This window comes from Aquila chrysaetos, chromosome 23, assembly GCF_900496995.4.
Source record: "Aquila chrysaetos chrysaetos chromosome 23, bAquChr1.4, whole genome shotgun sequence".
In the NCBI taxonomy this organism is placed as follows: Eukaryota; Metazoa; Chordata; class Aves; order Accipitriformes; family Accipitridae; genus Aquila; species Aquila chrysaetos.
Window position 1 is genome coordinate 7310464 of NC_044026.1, and position 15189 is coordinate 7325652.

Below are 15189 nucleotides of genomic sequence, written 5' to 3' on the forward strand. Positions count from 1 at the left end.
TATCACCAGCATGCTTTCTGCTCACGTGCCATGAAAATGTTTTTCTGTAGTTAAACTATGTATGCAATATTTTTATTTTGGGAACTGTTCCTTAAAAGAAGTAGCAGTTCAAAAATGGCCTGAAAATACATATCTTTCACAGATAAGCATGTTGTTTTTCTATTTGTGCTTAGATGCTGCCCTGTTCGTACTAAGGGTAACAGCCCCCTGCTGCTACTGCTTGTCTCTGTCCTCAGATCAAGGAAGCCATCAGACAGCTCTGGCTTCTGTGTAACGTTACTTTTTCCTTGAGGTGTTAATAACTTTGTTGGCTGGGAAAGCCACCTTTGATCTTATCTGCGCTCCAGAAAGTTTGCTGAGAAGAGAGTGATTATATAGGGATTGCTTAAGCTTATGTTCTCAGATGAAAAAGAATGTCTCGTTCAGTGTATCTGCCTGTATCTGATATCCCTTAATTGACAGAGAGAGGGTGAATGATCTTTCTGCTTAATGGCCTTATCGTGATTTACACTAAGCCCCCATCCTATTATTAAGGCAATGTGAAGGGACCTGGAAGGAGGTGTAAATTCAACGTGTGCTTATTTTAAATCTGAGTGTGTGAAGGAAACTTGACACAGGAGTCGGGCCCTGAAGATTTATCGTGGCTAATTGCTTGTTACATGTCATCTGCAGAGGCTGGTGCGGTTTCTTTGTGGCCTGCGCTTGAGAAGATTTATGCAAGGTAGAAAGAGGCTTGTGGGTGGTGGAAAATTCCCTTTCAGCCTAAGTTAGCTGTGCGTGTTCCTGGGCCGCTGCCGTGAGGAAGGTTTTAGAAGGAAATGATCCTATTAGCAGCAAAGCCTGCAGTGCTTGGGCTGGCGAGCGCAGAGTGCCTCCCTCCTGGAGGAGGAGTGAGTTCAGCTCGCACTGATGTGTGCAGCTGACTTGGGTGCTGCCTTCTATAAATCTCTATTTTTGTGCTTTTAATACAGTTGTGTGCAGCTGAGCTGTCGTCTTGCTTTCCTGCGTGTGGCAGTAGCCTGAGGTGCCTCATCTCGTCGCCACCAGAGCAGCTTTGAAGGGCCTGCAGCCTGTTTTGCTGTGCAGCAGGAGACATTTCCCTTATGCAGCAAGCAGCATTAGGCCTGCAGCCATGCAGCTGGTGGCAACAGGCTGGTGTAAGCACAGAGTTGGTGCTGTTGGGGGCTAGCTACTGTAAAATCATCATTTTTCCCTTTTAATCCAGACAGGGAAAAAAGATGTGTGTTTGCTTTGAGTCATCAAAAGGAACTGTGCCGATAGAAATTCCAGACTGGTAAACCCAGGCCAGGCAATGTCTGGGAGAGCAACGCTGAAAAAAGCCATGGGCAGTTGCTTTACAGCCCCCCGGAGCTGCTGGACAGCATGTTGAAGGAAAGTTGCTGGAGCTTTATAGGAGGTGTTAGAGGAGAAAGTGTGCTCCCCCGTATGGTAGATGTGCATTGCCAGAGGAGCAGCTGCTGATGGGACAGCGTGCACATGGCAGGCTGAAAGCATGAAGCATCTGCTGTGGGTGTCTGTTTGAAATCACAAAAACGAAAAAAAAAAAAAGTGGAAAGGAAGTAATGAAAAAATAATCCTGAAGGTTGCACACCTGGAAATGCAGTACCCACCCTAACTGCCAGAAATACATTGACCACCCTGGATGTGTACAAGTCATTTCTGAGCAGTTTGTGGGGCAAAAGCAAATCTGCAAATAGGAGGGTAATCGTGGACCATAGGGCATCTGTACATGCTCTGGAAAGCGATTTAATGCTGAGAAGCTAGCCAAGGCTCTCAATCGTGCCTAAGTAAATGGATCTCATCTAGGAAAAATGTATAGCTGTGCTGGAAGCATACAAGGAGAAGAAAGAGCTCTTGTGGAATAACGAGCTCCTTCAACAACTACATTATGCACCTACTGTGATTTAAGAAGTAGGAATGTTTAGTCTTGTAGATCTTTTTTTCCTCTTGTCTACAGCCTTTCTGTTTTACTCAGTTTTCTTTCCCATGTCCTGAGAAGTCTTTGGATGATGCACCGCAGTATGACCTGTTATTCTTCTTTTGTCAGAAGGGTGGAAGAAGCTGTAGGAAATACAAAATGTTCTCCATATTTTTGAGGAACGCAAAGAGAAAATTCAGGGAGTTGTTACCAATCACGAATGACTTGTGGTGACTGTGAAACATAAAGATTGCATGAGCTGCTACTTAGATGTTTCATGTGTTGGTCAGGAATTCACTTATGGAAAAATTATCACTGCTCTGTTCTGTGTTTGGCATCTTTGTTTTTACGTTTCGAATGGCTTCCAGTAAGGTTTTACAGCAAGTAAAATTTCAAATCTGCCATACTGCAAAGTTTCACTTTGGATCCACCTATTTTACTCTCATACTACTTTAAGCATTTTGTAGAGTAAGAGTTGACTCTTTGCACTTACTCAGTTTCCTCGGTTTCTGACTGTTCTTTGCAATGCTGTACCATTTGTACTTGTGAAAAGGCAGCGAGCAAGAAGACTCAGCAAACGCTCTGGAGAGAACAGGACTCTGAAGTGGACCTTTACTTGTATGCCTCTGTTGACTTCACAAGCTTCTTTCATCTGCCAGCATCTGTTTTCCTTTCATTATCTTTTCAGGCTAGCTCTTTGCTGTAAAACCCATCGGGGTAGGTATTTATGATTAAAATTATGGATTTAGAAACATGTGAGAGGAAAGGGATTAGGGACAGAGTTGCAGCAAGAAAGAAAGAAGCAGCATGAGGAAGGGGCATCCACACCCCCTTTCACAGTTCCACACCGTTCGCTCCATTTTTTGTACTTGTTTGGCTGCTTTTAGAACCTAGGTTCTCGTCCTTTTGGCTAAGGTCAAGTGTAGTGTGTAGTGTGTAGTGCAGGTGGGTTTCCTGTTGGCGTCTTGGTTTGCATGCATGCATGCACTTGCTGTTCTCTGGTGTGTAATCAGGATAGGGTCTCGTAGACTAGACCTTTGTCCCATTGAGCATTACAGAACTGCATAGCAAAGATGGAGCAAAGGTGTTATTTCCTTGCTTTCTAAGCAGTGGCGGTGTGTTGCTTTACTCCTCTGGACTACTAGACAGTATAAACATAATTTCACTTTCCTGGAAGCTGACCAATAATAACAACAGTGTTTTAGTCAGGTTTTAATCTCAGCACACCATTTAAATACATCTCTGTGTGACAGCAAGGTACTGCAGTAAATTGTAATTGGGTTTTGTGGGTTTAGGGTTGACTTAATAGGTTATTGGAAATGCCATGCTGATGGAAAACAAGTTACATGCATTACTGCTATCTCCATGTAAGGGTCTGTCATATGATTGCTTGCCAGTTAGAGAAAAATCACTTCATTAGATAGTGATACTTTTTTATTGTAATCCGCTTACTGATGGATTTGGGGCTTAAAATACAGCATGGTGGATTTGCTTTGTGCAGTGCTCGCCTGTTCTGAAGTAGTATTGGCAGAGTTTTCCTACTTGCATTATTTTGGGGCCTCTTTTCTGCAGCTTCTGGTTGGAACTGTTTCAGGTTTAAACACTTTCATTGCAAAGTATGTAATTGGACTGTAGGTAGAGCAGAAGGACAATGTAAAGGCTTTAATGAAGAACTGTAAGCCAGCAGCATAACATGGCTGTGAGAAAGCTACCACCTGATTCTGCACGCATCCAGCTAAATATTTCTAATAATGGCCAATAAATATGAATGTGGGGACTAAGGCTGTGGAGAGGCTTTGCCTTGACCCAGTTCCAGTTCTGATCAGCTGTGACTGGGGGGATCTAGCAGAGATTCAGGGAGGGGCTGCTGGTGTTTGAGTGGAACGAAGAGCCCCCCTCCCAGGGAGCGAGCAGAGCTTGTTCAGCCTAAGAAAGGAGAAGGGGTATAACTGCTGTCTAAACCTATATTGGGGGAAATAAAGGAGTGGGAGAAGCTCACATCCAGAGAAGGAGGGGAGCCAGAAGATGATGCAGTCGCAAACACAAACCAGTCTGATTTGGCCAGGAGCCAGGTGAGGCTGGAAACTGGGAGGAGGTTTCCTACCTTGAGGCTCTGTCATCATTTTGGTGTATATAAAGAAGCAAAATAATACTAGGCTGCTATGCCACTGTCTGTTAAAGCAGCAGAAGCCTTGACTTCATGTCCCAGCTGATCCTTCGGGTGCCATCTCTTCTCTCAGACCAGTGAGCTGTGGCTGTGAGGACGGCAGAGCAGGGCTGGTGTGTGAGCGCTGGGTGATCCGACTGGGAGGAGAAGGATCAGCAGAGGCAGGTGGGGTCAATCTCACATGGGCACGTACATCCAGCCCAGTCTTGTATGCCAAGAGATGGGCTATAGCTGGGGAGCTGTTGCCGTCCCCTGCCTCTTTATCTTCTTTAGCGCATGTTAATCGTATTTGGAGATGATGGAAGAAATGGCAAATTTTGTAAGGAGCCAGGAGTGCAGAGTTAATTCCCTGACTTTGTTTCTTTAGCGGAAAGCTTACAGTGCTTCCTCCTGTCCCTGTTTGAGCTGGATGTCTGACGCAAACAGAACTGATTTGGTAGGAAACAAGAGGGAAGGTAGAGAGTATCATGGAGTAGCTTCTTCATTTAAAGTGTTTGGGATCCCCGGCCCCTCTCCCTTCCTAATCCAAGGGAGAGGTTGGGCAGCACACTGAAACTAGAGTTCTGCTCCAAGTCCAGCTAACCCATCCCTAACTGGCCAGACCGACTTGACTGTCAGCATGCTGCACGCAGACCTTTGTGCGGTGACATTGCTCCGGAGGACCTCTACAAGCCATTGCCACTGCAGTCACTGCTGATCCTGCTCAAACAGGTATTGCCTCCTGAAAATGAGTCACGAAGCTTCAATCCATTTCTTCTTACCCATCCCTGAAGGGGAGAATAACGAGCACTTTCTGTAGAGGAGAACTGCCATCATCAGACATGAAGAAGCCATCGCTCGAGGGACAACATACCAAATAAGCTTTATTGATGACTGCACCCTGTAAACAAAACTTTTCCTATGAGGCTGGGAGTACTGAAGGTATTTGTAACATGTTTAGAGAAGGTGAAAAGTTCCTGTAGGAGATAGAGCAGGAATAAAATATTAATGACTCTCTTACCAGCAGATATCTTTAAAAGACAATTGTAACCTCTGGGTTCAGTCATGCAGAGTGAACTTAGCGTGTAGGCTGCCAGTGCTTACGGCTAATGCAGGTTACACTGAATACTGTCAGGAGCTTAATTTGATGCATTATTTTAATTTTGCCCTGACACACAAATGATCAGAGGCGTATGTGTTTGCAATCAGTGCAGCAGCCTCCAGACTGCAAGTGATACTTTTATTAGCCACCTGAAATTTTAACATGCAGTTGAGGGCTTGCATTATAATGTATTATTCTGAAACATATTGAGTGTGCTAGGCACTTTACTTGAGCTGAAGGCACAGAGAGATTTAGTGTAGTCTCTGCTCTACCTGAGAGGGCAGGCACGGGTGAGCCAGGGAACCTGGCGTTTCATGGGGTTACTTGAGTTTTGCTTTGTTTAACGCCTGTGTTATTTGAGGTGAGTTCTGCAAGTGTGACTGGATCCTGGAGCACCTCATCTTCAACTTGGAGGAGCTTACAAGTAGTTTAGGGCATTTGGCTGAGGTAGTTTCTTTTACAGGATGTAGAGCTGATAGTGCCAGCTGCAATTAGGTTTCCTAAATGCTTTCTTTATAAACCTCTGGCTTTGATTACTTCTAATTTTGCTGACTGTTTCTAACAGCTAAAATGGTTATGACATTTCTGGGAATACCCTTTAGGAAAATTGCTTAGGTTGTGGTTGATGGGGAAAAAAATCTTGGTGTGCTACACAGATGTCTTGCAAGGGATGAAGGACTTAAAACTCAGTGAGAAGGTGAAGTCATTGTGTTGTTTGAAATGTGCCTTTTTCTGTTTGTGTGATAAAACCACTGGGAAAATGACAAATCTTTGAAGGATTCAGGCCACACAAACTGGGAAAAGCCCTAGAGCTTGGTGGCTAAATTCTTCATAGAGGGTATGACCTGTCCCAGCCTGCAAATAGTGAAGAGGGGTCTGCCATCAACCACTGCACCTCACTGCAACAGTGTACTGCAGCCTCAGGTGCTAGACCCAAGTGGTGAGCCACTGGGGACTAGAGGGGTGAGGATATTTTGGGGGGAATCTGGGATGTAGGCATGGATAAGGAGACTGAACACTTCAGGGAAGCTTAGGAGGGAAGAGCAATAGGACTGAAATCAAACAGGGTGGGAGACAGAGGAGAAGGAAGGGATTGACTGTGCAAGAAGACTTGCACCAAGAACCTGTGAAGGATGCCGGGGCTGATGGGACTTGCTTTGCTTTTTGCCCATGTCTAGAATTTACATTCAGGAAGTGCTGAGTTTGCAATGGCTGGTACAAAAGGCTGGGAAACGCCAAAATTAGGGGTTTCCCCCTGCCCTTCTCACCCATGCTTCTTAGCCTAGGAGTTATTCTTGTTACATTGTCACATGCTATTTTTTTCACAGAATTCATGTGTCATTCATTGTACTGGAGAGATGGGGACTCCTGGCTTGAGCAGGGTCTTGAAGAAGAGTAAAATGCCTGTGGTTCTGCTTCATTATCTCTTGCAGAAGATAGAAGGTGGGTATTGAGGGAGGGGAGAACTGCATGAAGAAAAAAGATTATCTTACAATCTGCCAGCAGTTGCCACAAAAGTTTTGCATGATGCTAATTATGTCATCTAACCCTGACTTCTCACAAGGGATATCACTAGTTATAGGTTCCTCATTCTGTAACCGCAAGCCTTGGGATATGACTTGCACGAGCCCTGTTTATTCACAGCTGCAACTGAAGTTGGTCAAGGCTGTAGTCTGAATGTAATATTAAATCAGGTTTTAGGTGCCTCGCTGACACTCCAAAATGGGTGCATATTTTTTCCTTAGGCTTTCTATACACCAGATCTCCACTTGTAAAGCAGGGTTAATACATGTTCCTTCACCTCACAGGCATTTTGGGAAAATAATTACTGGCTGGAAAACTCTACAGGGATAGAAAAGATGGGGGTTTTCTCAGCCCTGCTCTGGGCAGTGTCATATAAAAGTGACCTGAAGGACAAAATGAAGCATGGAAAAGCTGCCCAGTCATGGAGGAGGAGAACCAAGCATAATGCAGAGATGTGAGGGGATGAGTTAGGGAGCCAGGACTAGCAGGCACGTTTCCTTAGAGGCCAGGGCGGCTGGTGTTAACGCTGGCTCTGAGGCTATGAAATCCTGGACTGTCCAGTGCACGTCTTGATACAAGTTTTAGTGTGGGTCAGGAGCGTGCCTGTGAAACGAAGCTCAGGACTGGCCACTCCTTTGATTCTCTGGTTCTCCTGGGGCACGAGAACTGGGCTCCTCAGCTGAACATGAGCACCTGGCTTGTCGTCCTGAAGGGAAACCCCTCGAGTGTGGATGTCGCTTCCTCAGCGCCCTGGGCTCTGCAGATCGGCTCCTGTTGGGCCCCATCAATTGCTGGTATGAATAAAGCTCTAGGATCTCTCTTTGTAAATTCACGCCTGTTTAGACCACTCTAACTTTAGTGCTACCGAACTTTTGACCATGACTTTGCAGCCTTGACACTCAAGGTTGGTTTTGGGGAGAAGGAGGTTGGTGTGGATAAGGATGTACACAAATGGGCTTGGTGCATTTCTTAAGGGACAGTCACACTTATTTACTCTGGTGGCGAGTATGTGAAAAGCATGCGCCAAAGCCACAGTACAGAAATTCATTAATCTCAATCTTAATTCCAGGAAGAATTTGTCTCTCTGATTCTGTTCTGTTCTGATACATGTGTTAATGCACTGCACAACTCTTCATACACTGCACAAGTTTTCCTTACGAATGCTTGGGGCTGGAGGTGATGTGAGTACAAGACTGCAGCCAATCGTCAGTAGAAAATCATGGAGACCCCCTTGATGATGGGGAAAAAGGCTAACACTAATGAATGAGGATCTAGGGAGCGACAGGGCAGGCAGCCTTCTCTCACTCCCTCAGGGAGCAAGAAATGCACAGCACATGCCCTGGGAATCCATTTTCGGGCTCATGAAGTACCAGGTGGCCGTCAGGATCAGTCAGCGTGGCTTCACCACGGGCACGTCACGCCTGGTCAGCCTGGCCGCCTTCTGTGCAGGAACAACTGGCTCTGGAGACAAGGGGACAGCAGCAAATATTGTTTATCTTGTCTCTAAAATGTCTTTTGATGTGGTGTCCCACGGGACTCATTTGAAAGCTGAGGAAATGCAGGTGGGGTGAAGGAACGGGAAGATGGATTAGAAGTTGGCTCAACCGCTGGACTCAAAGGTAATAATCAATGGCTCAACGTCCAGGTGGCACAGTGTAGCAAAAAGAGCATCCCAAGGTCAATACAAGGGGTCAGTATTGTACGATATGTTCAGCACTGATCTTGGATGATGAGCTAGCGTGCACCTTCAGCCATTTTGTGGATGGCATTAAATTCTGTGTTGGGCAGGAGAAGGCAATGCTGGATGGTAGAGCGGCATAAGGGTTGGGCCAGCAGAAACCTCATGAAGCTCAAGAAGAAGTGCAGAGTTCAGCACCGGGGGCAGAACAATCCCAGGCATCAGCACAGACTAGGGACCAACTTGCTTGGGAGCACACAGTATATCAACTTACCTCCTCCTCCTATCCCTTTTATATACTGTATGTTCCTCAGCTGTATAAACTATGTTCTTCAACTACCTAATGGGTGACTGGCTATGGAAAAGATGGAATATTCTTGGAGCTGCAAGGATGACAGACAGGGGTCACAAGTTCTGGCAAATTCTGGATATAAGAAAAGAGGCTCTTTACAGCAAGGGTGGGTCAGTGCTGGAGCAGATGCCCAGGGCGGCTGAGGAATCACCATCCTTGGGGGGGTGTGAGACTCAGTTGTACACAGCAACCGTCTCAAGTGAGTGCCTTCATCTACCTTTGAGTTTGGCCCTGTGTTGAGTAGAGTTTGGAATGGATGATCTCCAGAGATCCTTTCCAACCCACATTTTTCTGTTGTTATGGTCTGGGTAGGGAGTAAGCATAGTACTCCTCAACTTACTTCTTACCTTTATCTTTCTCTCCTTTTTCTCTTGAAAACGGAAGTTATGTGGAGTAGGAGAAGCCCATGGAACATGCCTGTTGCAGTTCCATGAAGCGACCTATACAGAAGGTGAAATGCTGGCCAAATGCCATTCACTGCAAGCAGGCTAGAAAGGGACACTTACATGATCCTATCTGCTGCTAGCTTTTTTTCCTCCACCTGATTACCATTACTCTCTCTGACCCCCTTGGCACGCAAGCAAGGCCCCTTGTAGAATTCCTTGCACTCAAAATCCCCTCTCTGAGACACAAATGAAGCGATGCTTGCTTGGCTGTAGTCTTGACCTCCTTACCTTGTTTTCCACCAGCACCTTCGTACCCAGGCAATGTGACCTCCTGCTCACACGCCGTTTTCCAAGTAGCATATAGTGGGTGTGACGTGCTGAGCAAAACACAAACAGCAATTTCACTTCTCAGGAAGTTCCTCTGGCTTGACAGCTCATGCTGTTGACTCACTGGAAGGTTTTTAACCTGGAGCACCACTGCTATGGACCCAGTTTTACTGGAGGACGATACCTCCGGCACACCTGAACGACACTGTGCGTGTGCCGTGCCTTTCAGAGATATACAGTAAGTGTTCGATGGCTGCTATGCATTGCCTTGATTGAAGCCTGACACCCACGTAGCAACTGGGGTGTTCAGTGTGTGGTAGGAACACAAACCACTCTGTTAATAATCCCTTTACAGCTGCAGAAGCCATAAGGTATTTGTGTGAAGGTAAGGAAATGTGCCTGGAGAAAATCCTTGTAAACGGGTAATGGTTAGCTTCCATCATTATTGCTTATTTGGCCTATCATGGGGGGGGGGTTGGTTGTTTTATGGGTTGGGAGGGGGGCCAGGGTCAGACTCTGGAAACAGAGTATTTTTTTGTTAATTAAGAAAAATTATGTTTGAGTTCTAAATTAAATCAGAATACCCTTAAGCTGCCCTGCTGTGAACGCTTTTACGCAGATCTTCTGGCAGCGAGTCAAGCGTTGTCACCACTTCTGTGCCTAGTATTTGTTATTTAGGCATGTACTCAGGGATTTCTGGTGAAGACAGGGCAATATTAATGTTGCTGTGCAAGCCCCGAGTGAAACTTCACCCAAACATGGACAAACAACTCCAAGGGAGACTTTCCAACCAGAACGAGTGCAGAGAGGCTAGAAAAAAGCTGCATTAGGGATCTGTGTCCTAGGCTGGTTCATAGGTTGTACAAAGACTCCGTAATCACCTCTTCTGCCTTTCTACATCACACAGCCATTAAACAGGACTCCTGAACTGACTCTATTTTGACCACGGGTGCACGTTTAGGAAAGGGGAGGAGGAAGGAATCTGACCTGAATTTACAAAAGTCCATTAATGGGAAAGTCATCACGGCCCTTAGTAAAATGTCTTAGTTTTAGTTACCTTCACAGGTAATTACCTTCCATTATCATCACAGTTAAATATTTCTTATTTATATCTACTCTAAACTTTCTTCAGGCTTTGTCTGTTCAAACTTGGGATGCTTCAGTTCGCTACAGCCAGATTAGATGTGATGTCTCTTCTGGCATAGATGCTGGTGGAGGATCCTGTACCTTACCATAACAATCCTCAGAGGTGGGAAGAACTGGGACTGACTTGTAGCAGTGGTGTTTCTGCCTTTCCTAATATTCTTATGTATGTCACCGCTCCCGTAACCCTCCATGGAATGAGGCTCTGTTCCTGGTGTGCACTGCAAAAGCACTGTCAGCTTTTCAACTTCTTTGACCTTGTATGTCAGTCCCATGATATGCGGGCTCAGGAGAAAGGAAAGGGATAAATGTAAAAAAAAAATTGCATTGTTTTGTTTCTCAGTCGCCGTTTCCAGAAATTTGCTTTAAGAATCAAGTCAGGCTGACCAAGCCTGGAATAAAAGAGAGAGGCATTAGGAGCTCTTTTATTCCCTCGTGGCATAAATCTAAACCCCTGGCAGGTATCCAAAGGACATTTAATTTTGCAGCTGCGTAGCAGCAGTCTGTATCTTTCTGTAAATCACCTGCCTCTATTCACACTTAGCGGCACTGTTGTTTGTTCTCTTTGACCTGACAAACCACAGAGGCAAGGATTAGGTTTCCAGACACTGTGAGTCTTTTTCTTAGCGACCGGTTTGAATTTCAGTCTGCAGTGAGCCAGGTGACTGCCTAGTGAGATATGGCACACCTTGGAACTAATTAGTCTTGAATGTAGTTGTAAGTCATCGATGACACCTGCCTGCATTACCCTACCTGGTTAGCTGGCATTGACTCCATGGTACGTGAAATCTGCTGACTTTATTGAAGGGTTAGGCTTGCTGCCCCACCTAGGAAAATAAGGAAGTTGAAAGACACCGTCTAAATATTGTTTATAGAGGATCTGAGCCAAGCTGTCTGGAGAGGAGAGACTGCTAGAAGAGACGAGAGCGGTGTGGAGTCTGCTGATTACTAGTTTAATAAAACCAGAAAACAGATGTGTGTATGCATGCAGGCAGAATAAAAGCAGACTATGTAGCGTGCACAGGTTGCTTGAGTAGGCTGGAAAAAGGCTTATTCATGTGATAACATGTAAATTAATGGTCAGCTTTAGCGGTCAGCTGTGGTTATTCCCTATCAGAATTTATAGGGATGACCATTTAAAATACTTCTCCCTATAGCTCTTGAAAATAAGTACTGTGTGTTTCTGTGACTGAGAAACTACAAAATTTTTACTCGTGTGGTTGCATGAGTAGAAGAACGAGCTTTATGTGTGAGCTTCACACATATTTGAAAGCCGTAGCTGGTTCTGCACGACCCTGCTAGCTGTTCACAGTAAATTTCGCTGGAAACCTTAATGGCTTTAAGAGATCTCATTCTAAATATCTTGACGGAAGACATTCTTAGTGTGTTTTTACTCATTCTAATCACTGCTGCATTCATTAAAAAATATTTTGAATCAAAATGGCTACAAACTCCCTACACCTATTTTTGTATTCTTTCCATTTCTGAAAGGTTTCCTTGTGTGCTAGCTAACACGCTGCAATTGCACTTAATCACAGAAGTGTTTTTCTGTTCTTGTCTTACTTCTTTTCAAATAATTAGTTTTAATTAGGGACTTGGTGATTATTACACGGGCATTCACTTTCCAGTGCTCTTCTTTCGCTCCCGGACAGAGTGATTCACAAAATATCCATCCATTTGTTTATGACAGAGCCAATACCTATATTTTGCTTGCGTGGTCCTTTTGATAGACAGAGTTGCTTTCAGATATTTCATTAAAGGAGCTGATCTAATCCTTTGAAGTTTTACTTTTGGCTTCCTTAAAATCTGGATCAGCCTTAAAACTGATCGGTTCTTGGCTGGGTAACACCCAATGAATCTGGATGAAGATGTTGAATAAAGCAGCATAAAGGATTCTCTTTGTTGTGTCTGAGCCAACCTACATGCACGTAACCTCAGCTTTGGCTGCCAACTCCCTAAAGTGATTTTGTTTTTCTTCAGTAATTAGTGTCCAGTGGACATAGGTTAAAAAAAACCCCAACAATAATAATCAAATAAAGCAAGCATTTTATCTTTTCCTCCTCTTTTTCTATTCTTCCATATTTCTGGTCCTGCAGCTGAATTTAGTATTTTCTGCTCAAAAACCTCTCCACTCAGAATCTTGCTCATTTCTTCAAAGCTAAAAGACATTTGAGAAGACATCCCAGCCATTTGAAAGAGTGTTGTGTTTCATTCCCCCATGGCACTGCTGCCATGGAAGCTTAAAACTGCTTGCCATCTTCAGCCTCTCCTTCCCCAGAGACTGCAGCCTCTCACCTCCTGCCTTCTCTTACCCTTTACCTCGTTCTTCCCCCCAGCTTCTCACCAGCCTGTGTGGAAAACATCATTTCTTGCGGCCATCACGCAACAGAGCTCTCCCCTTCCTGCCTGCCTGCCCCTTAACCTCCAAAGGCCGTCAATGTGCTACCCAGAGCCACTGACTTTTATTTTCCTCTAATTCTACCTTAGGTCCCCCCCCGGTCTGTTTTTGTCCCCTACCCAATGTGTTTTGCAGTTGCATCCTGTCATCCATGGAAGCTTTGTGACCGTTGCCTCCTGATTCCTCTTTCTTTCAGGTCCTAATCCCTTCTGTCCTGTGTTAGAAGGATGCTGTCCCTCAGGGCTTTCCTCTCCAGTGCCCCTCTGAGCAACATCAGCCACAAACACAGCTTCAGCTATCATCTTCTTTCTCCCTGCAGCTAAAATAAGTCCTGATGCTTCCTCCTACAGCCCTTGGTGGGTACCTAGCCATGGCCAAAAGGCTAGATTTTTTCACACTTGATCACAACTGTCCGTATCACTGTACTTCTTGTTATTCAGACCTGTAATCTTGGTTTCCTGCAGTTTGGCCCTAATGTTCTGGCTTTGTCTAAGTATTTCTATTCTTGCCTGCACGGTGTTTTCCAGATGAGATCTCATGTCTCTTCACTCTCCTGCATTATTTTCCCGTTCTCAGCCATGCTGTTTCCATGTGACCGAAACGGCTGCTCTCATCTCCGATCTCTTTTCTGACGGTGCCCATTCACTAATCTGTTGTTCAAGCCTCCTGCCCTTCCTGTTCGTTACTCTCCTATTCCTCCTTCAGGTCCTCTTACTGCCTCACCTCTTCTGTGTAAGCAGAAACCTCCCTCGGACTCCTCCATAGCTTTGTTCAGCCCTGCTTGCCTGGCTTTTTGGCTTCTGAGGTAACGGACGCTCCCTCGGTGAAGACTATTTCTCCGGTGGGGAAGGTGGCCGCGGTGCTGCCGTCCTTCCCGATCCCTGGTGATGGAGGCGGGTGGTCCTGCCTCTGTCCTGGCGGCTGAGCGTGGGGAGATGTGTGCAACCATTCCTCCTGGCTGGGCGATGCCACCCCAACGCTGTCATCCCTGCTGAACCCCGCCACGTAACCTCACTCTTTGTCTTGGCTTGGCATCCTCCTTGCGCTGCGGGAGAGTCCCAGCACACGGGTTTTCATTCCTGGGGCAGCAAACATCCAGTTTGCCGCCTTGGCCAAGATGGTTGGAGGCAGCTCCCTCCCCAAGTCCCCCAGTGACCATCCAGTGATCTTCCATGAGCACATGTTTCCACGGCACGGCCCGCTGAGCAGAAAAGCTGAGGGCTCTGACTCAGAAATAACGATGCCCTGATTTGGACAGCCTGATGAAATTCATCCCCTCGGCCGCACCCCGCAGAACAGGATGGCTGACCTTTCTTCTGAAGCAGCCGCCTCTGCTATGGCAACCCAAAATCAGCGTTTAATCAAAATATGAAAAACAACTCCCCTCTTCTTCCAATACTTGCCTCTGCCAAAAAAAAAAAAAAAAAAGAAAAAAAAAGAAAAAAAAAAAGACAAACGCTCATTGTTTAGGAGGTGGAAACTTGCCTTGTCTTGTCTGCTCTTGACTGGCAAAGAACAACAGACATATTATTATTTTGCTATGTTCTCTCCGAATTTTATCTTCCAACCTGCCTATGCGTTTGGTAGGCTGCTAGACTTTTAGGGCCATGGATGTCATCGGGAGGTTTCTAATGCTTGAGCTGACGATAGCAATGAGGTTCAGGGTGACGGGTGCTCTGTGAGGGGCCCATGCTGAACACCTTACCAGGAATCACTTTATAATTGAAATTGGATTGCTGCAGCATGGACTCCCAGAGTATTTCTTGAGTGGGGTCATGAAGACAGCGATCAGTAGTTTCCAGGGGGAACAAGACATTGCACTGCTCTCCACCTGTAGAAATGTGATCTTTTCTGCCTTAACGCTGTCAGCTCTTCACAATGTTTTTTTCCCATCTGACCCACATATAATTTTGTAAGCATAATATCTGGAAGTTTCATGAAAATGTGTCATAGGCTGACTCACAGTAAAGAAGCGATCAAAACAGGACAAGAAAGTTTCTTGCAGGCAAAACACTCTCTCATGTGTGTGTCTGATGTTATTCGCCTTTCTCATGCTGGATTGCAACCGACCAAGAATTTTGAAATGAGGAAAGAAATTCATGCTTGAGGTCCAGCTTTGGTGAATCCCAGGCAGCATTCCTGAAACGAAAGCCCCCACAGCGCTATTCATGAGGGTAGTACCTGGGCCTCAGCA